Here is a 6,063-nt window from a genome sequence, read left to right on the forward strand (position 1 = left end):
GCTGCACTGCTGCTTTTATTGGCTCCCCTTATCAGCAAAACTTTCATGGACTCTGGACCCTGTTGAATATGCCATAAAGACTTTTAAGAAAAAGGCGAGCTGCGCATATTCACATCGCTGGATCCGCTGCTGGGGCTTTTATTTTTTTTTTTTTATTGTGGTCTTATTATGAGGCGTTTGTGTGTAGAAGTAGTTCAGAGAGACGCTTTTTAAATTCTTTTCTCTTCTATTTCTTCCACATCTACGTGTTTAAACGATCTCATTATGACTTAATGGGATTATCGTGGAGGTGTTAACGAGGTGTCCTCATCAATTCAGACGCTTGGAGCCTTTTAATGAAGCCAGATAATCTCATTAGATCTCACATGACCATAGTTATGTTTATGTAGCCTATTTTTGTGTAAATAAAGATTAACATAGATTTTTTTTTTTTTTAAGTGGAATAGCACAACATTAGGAGTTATTTAAAATATAGTAGCCTCTATACCTTGGGTTAAAATTCCTCAGTTAAATTGCCCCAATTGTCTCTTATCTCGTGCACAAACACACCGCACAATATAAACTATTCTGGTCCCTTAAATTACTAAATGAAACGCCTCAGTTTTATCTTTTAATCTGACTTTGGCAAATTTAGAAAAAAAAAACAACAACTCATAAACCTTCAATTGAGTCGAGGAGGTAAATAAACTCTTAATCATTGATGTGAATGAGGTTATCTGTTCACCCTCTGTTTACCTGCAGAAATAATCTGTAAATAAAACTGTAGTAAAGTCGGATTTGGCTGATTATTCTCATTGTAACACCTCTGGGACAGAGAAGGAGACATAAAGTCATTGAAACAGGTGCAAACTCATTTAGACTTGATTTTGTAAACTTTATTTAACATTTCTGTTAACACGTTAAATCAGGTGCTGGGCTTCATGTTGTTTATTAATTAAAATAGGAGCATTTAGGGGAAATAAAGCAGCCGAAATAAACCCTAAAACGTGGATTTGCCTCATTTCACTGTTGATGATTATCCTCAACCTCAAAGGTTAAATACTGCTGGATTTTCTTGAGGTGAGCAGGAATGTTATTAATTAATTATTAATATAATCATTTTCAGGTTTAAATGACTGTTCTACAGTTCCTTTAAGATCAGGTCAGGGGAAAATGTGATGTTCAGGGACACATTTAACACACTGGAAGAATGAAAACACAGTAAAATATAAATAGAATATAAATAAAAACAAAGTTACTATAGTTGCATATTGTTCATTATTGCTGTGGAGACTGGTGTGTTACTAATTTAGGTCAGTGTGTTTGTGTTAGAAGTGATATAAATTAAATAAACAACATTAAATGACTCGTTCACAGTTTCTTTAAGCAGCAGCTTCACTGTATATATGACTCCGAAGCCTCTGAAGGAAACCCAGTTCAAACACCTTCCAGACTGAGTTTCTTTCACTTCACTCTCTGTTACATGTCTGCATGACATTTAGATGACACTTAGTGGTGAAAATGATACTTTCACAACACAGAAATATCTTTATGACCTTTTTTATGATAAACTGTAACTCATAATGTCAATTTAATTGTAACAGTAAATACAGAAAGACATTTAAAGCATTATTTTCTACTCTATTCAACATTTATGGACTATTCTACTTTCTGAGGGCTTTACACTCAATATTATATTAATCTTTTTAATGCTTATATGATTGAAGACTATCACATATTCTATTAATGTAATAGAAATGATGAATATACTCTGATTGTACCAGCTGCTGAAGCCTGAAAACTGACCCGGGACCAGGAGTTAAAATCCTCTTGACCTCCCGTATAGCTGGTTGACTTTAGCAGTGATGGAATGTAACTTAGTACATTTACTCAAGTATTGTAACTAGAAGAAGACATAAGAGGTACTTTACTTGAGTATCTTGTCTTTATACTTTATACTCCACTACAAATCTGATTATTTTGAATACACGTTTCTGATAAACTGATGTATTACTGATGTACCAAATTGAATCCCACTTTTTATACTGGATATACTATTTAAAGGTTATTTGTAAAAACAATTAATGAATGAAATAAATTCCCAGGGCGGTATTAATTGACGAGCTGGGAATGAGACTAAGAAATGTACTTTTCTTGCAGAATATGATGTAAAGCTGTAGATTAAATTTGCCAACAGTATATAAATGAGTGGAAATGAGCTGTACAGCAGTAAAAAGCCACACCAATACACTAACATATGATAGTAAAGCACTTTCTGCATATAAGGAGTCCTTTTATTGTTGATATTCTAAATAAAAATAGCTGATAATAGTTTTTTTTCTTTTTTTAAATACATTTCAGAATACAGGACAAAGATCTGAATACATCCATCAGTAATGAGCTTCTTTCTCTATGAGCTCAGATTTTGATCAGATAATCCAGGATTTTTCTGAAAAAGTGAAATCCTTATTTTGATCATAGACAAAAAAAGCAAATTCGTACTTTGTCTCTCAAATGACACATTCAAAAAAAAGGACCACATCTGTTTATTAAATCCTCTTCTCTCAGCGGAGATCCACCACTGCTTCATTGTAAACAGAGGCAGCGTGACCACACAGGAGCCACTGAACTCCTCTGTGAATATGTACGATGGTTTACAACAAGATACTTAGCCAATTATTGGTTAGACGTGTAATCTTTCAGTGTAGTATCAATGTGGTTGATCATTAGTAATGCGCAGGATTGCCCTAAACCTATTATTACCAGAGCCAATATGATGCAGGGAGACTTTTCATCAACACACTGTGCAGAAAGCGATTAAAACTGATGATCGTCATGTCACTTTCATACCAAATTTAAAAGCTACAACGCAACAGGAGGACCGTAAAAATTCAACAAGGTCATTAACAATCCACTGCTGAGTCCCGGAGACACATTAAAGTCTCTGAAGGAATGTTAATGATTTTATTATAGCCGTGACTTAATAAATAAACTTTCTGTTCTATCCGGACACAAAAATCCTGAGAGGTGTTTCTTGCTTCTGCCTCGAGTGTCTTCACCCAGATTATAAGGCTCTCTTATCTGCAGCTACTGTAGTATAAAGTTTCCCTGATGGACACCTCAGCTGCCCTTCGCTCCGCTGTGTAAAGTGCCAGCCTCTGTGTTATGTGGGTAAAGTTAATAACCCTGTGGAAACAGATAAATTACAGTCTGTCTGCAGCTCCGTCATCTCCGCTGACAAGTTAATGACTCCCGTGTCAGTTTTTAGGGCCTCGGAGAAACTGATTGATTTTCTTAATAACAGGATAAATGGGACGATTTGTTTTCTGACACTAACGAGTTTCACACAACCGGAGGAGAACAGACAGTTGGATAATAGTTTGAAACTGAAGATATGTCCAGGTAAAGGCAAATAAAAGATGTGAAATACATTTTAGGCAACATTTTTTTTTTTAAAATAGTCATGATAATTGACAGGGGTGTAAAAAAATGACACCAATATGCTTAAATGTATCTGAAAAGGTATAAATTTAAGACTGACAATAACCAGACATGTTTTGTGAAAGCCACTTCTTACCAGGTGACATATAACACACTTAAGTGTGCCTCTTGCCACCTCTGGGTGGGTGACAACATGTCTTTCTGGCACTTTCACATGTCTCCATTTAAAATCTGTCAACCATTAACGACAAATAATAACAAGCAGCAAAAATTGTTTATCCAGTAAGCAGACCATCACCACTGTTGGGAAAGCGGCCTGAGCACTGGAGCGTAGCGCTGAACACGCACTGCCCATTAGACGGTTTCACACAGGTTGAGCAACCGGGGAGGACAGGGACCAACCGGGGGGCCGGGACAGTGCACCTGTTCCTGTCTATACCTGTCCAAAGATCAGACTTTAAGGTATACACACAGCTGAGGGATAAAGCTGCAGATATTCTGTGTTTTTCTTACTGTCGACAAATCACATGAAAACATCAAAACCAATCGTGTATAATTTCTTCGTCAAACAGAGCTCCATTGTTTTTCAAAATCTGTTCAAAACACATGAATGAATGAAGGTATACCTTCATTCATTCTCTATAGAACCATTTGAGGGTGCCAAATACGTACCAAGCTATAGAACCCTTAAAGGTTCAATATAGAACCACTTGTTCTTTGTGTGTACTTTAGTTTATTCTGACTAAATCACACATACAACATCCTACTGCTTTAAAAAAAACAAAAAAAAAACATAATGTGTATTTGTCCACAGCTGAAAATAGTCCCAGACAAATGCACTGTTTAGTCCTATTTTACAAAAGTTACTATAAACTACAGTTTGTTTGTTTTTAATTTGCAAATATAAACATGCGACATTGTTTAAGATTTATGTCGTCAGGAGGAGCCGGTGTGCTTGGGGCTGAGTGTAACAGACAGAATGGGGAAGTCAGAAAGTGTTGTGAGATGGACAAACACACGAATATTTAGCTTTCATACTGACATTTATGATATTAATTGTGTTTATGCTATATCCTGTGATTTTGATGTTGCACCAAACAACTCAATTTCCGTTGTATTTTGCACTTACGATGGCAATAAACGCATTCTGAACACTTCAGTCTAATCATATAATTGGCTGGTGATAAGAGATATAAAGACAGTAGAAAAACGCTGACTCAATATGCCTATTTCTTTATGATTTGATGAAGTGGGGGAGCTTAGGTTTCTTTTTCGCCCACCTTGCAGAAGGCCTCAGGGCTGAAACATCATGAAATCAAAAATAAATGGGCACATGGAGCCAGAGTGTGAGACTTCTAGTGATCACCAGCATATTACGGCCTTTGGTTTGCATTATCTTTCTATGAATAAGAAAAACACATAACACACCAGCATGATCCTGTGACAGCATGTTCAGAGGATCTGGCCCATGTGTTAGTCTAAGTGTCCCAACGTTGAGAGATGTCTTTATGTACAAAAAACAGATACGTCCGATTCAAACTGTCACTGCCCTCGTACTTCCATGCATCCTTAACATTGGTGTGGATGTTAACAAAAACAACCACTAGAGGGCACCACTCAAAGTCAAATCGTTCTCACACTGATCTCCAGTTTTCGTTAGCTACCGTGCAGTTTCCTCTCAGCTGTTTTGTAGTAACTGTCTCTATGACTTGATGAAGTAACGTCAGATTTTTAATACTTCTCGCCGACTCACGTAACCTCTCCTCAAAAAGTTTCACCTTGTTTGAAACTGCGTCCTCTCGTCCTGTCATGTGTCTCGTGAACGATTGGCTACACTGCTACACCGCCCCCCCTACGACTACAGAAGTCAGAACTCTGTCGCTCTGTATCTGTATGTGTATCTAACTTTGAGCATAAATAAGCCTGAAAGGTCCAATTTGTAAGAAACTTAGATTTTTGACTCTAAGTCCCAACACGTCAAATACTGATGCTTTTGGTTCCCCAACTTAACCAAACACCAACGAATCAGGATTGAAAACATACGATACAACCGTCATACAATCCCAATGTGTCAGTATTTGATGAGTTGGGAATAAGACTCAAAAATGTCCCTTTCTTAAAAGTAGGACCTTTAACAAGATAGAAAAGGAAGAAAAAAAGCATTGCTGCTCCACAACAATTGTGTTGAGCTCTTCTACGTTTGCATTAAGTTATTTTCAGACAGGAGACTTCAGACATGTTAAAACTATTGACTAAAGGTTTGGAAAGTAGCACATATTAGATCTGAGTCAACGCTAAAAACAGGAGAATCTGGAAGAGGGAACCTAAATTGACTGAAAATGTGAACTAATTCTGGGTTCATGTGTTAATTTGTGTTATTATTTAACTTGCAGTATTTAACCCAATATTATTTTTTTTCATTAGGTGCCTCTAGTGCCTTCCAAAAACCCCAAAGTGTCCTGAAATGTGACATTTTTTGATTTCAGGTTGAAATATTACAATCAAGGAGTGAATCCTGAAGTTATAACAGCCTATGTACTCAAAGTTTTACTTTTTACGTACTTAAACTGCATTTATTTGGACTTTCCATTTGATTAACACAGTACAAGTCATATTTGGTACAACTGACAAAATAATCTCATC

The sequence above is a fragment of the Sparus aurata genome, chromosome 2, assembly GCF_900880675.1.
Source record: "Sparus aurata chromosome 2, fSpaAur1.1, whole genome shotgun sequence".
NCBI lineage: Eukaryota > Metazoa > Chordata > Actinopteri > Spariformes > Sparidae > Sparus > Sparus aurata.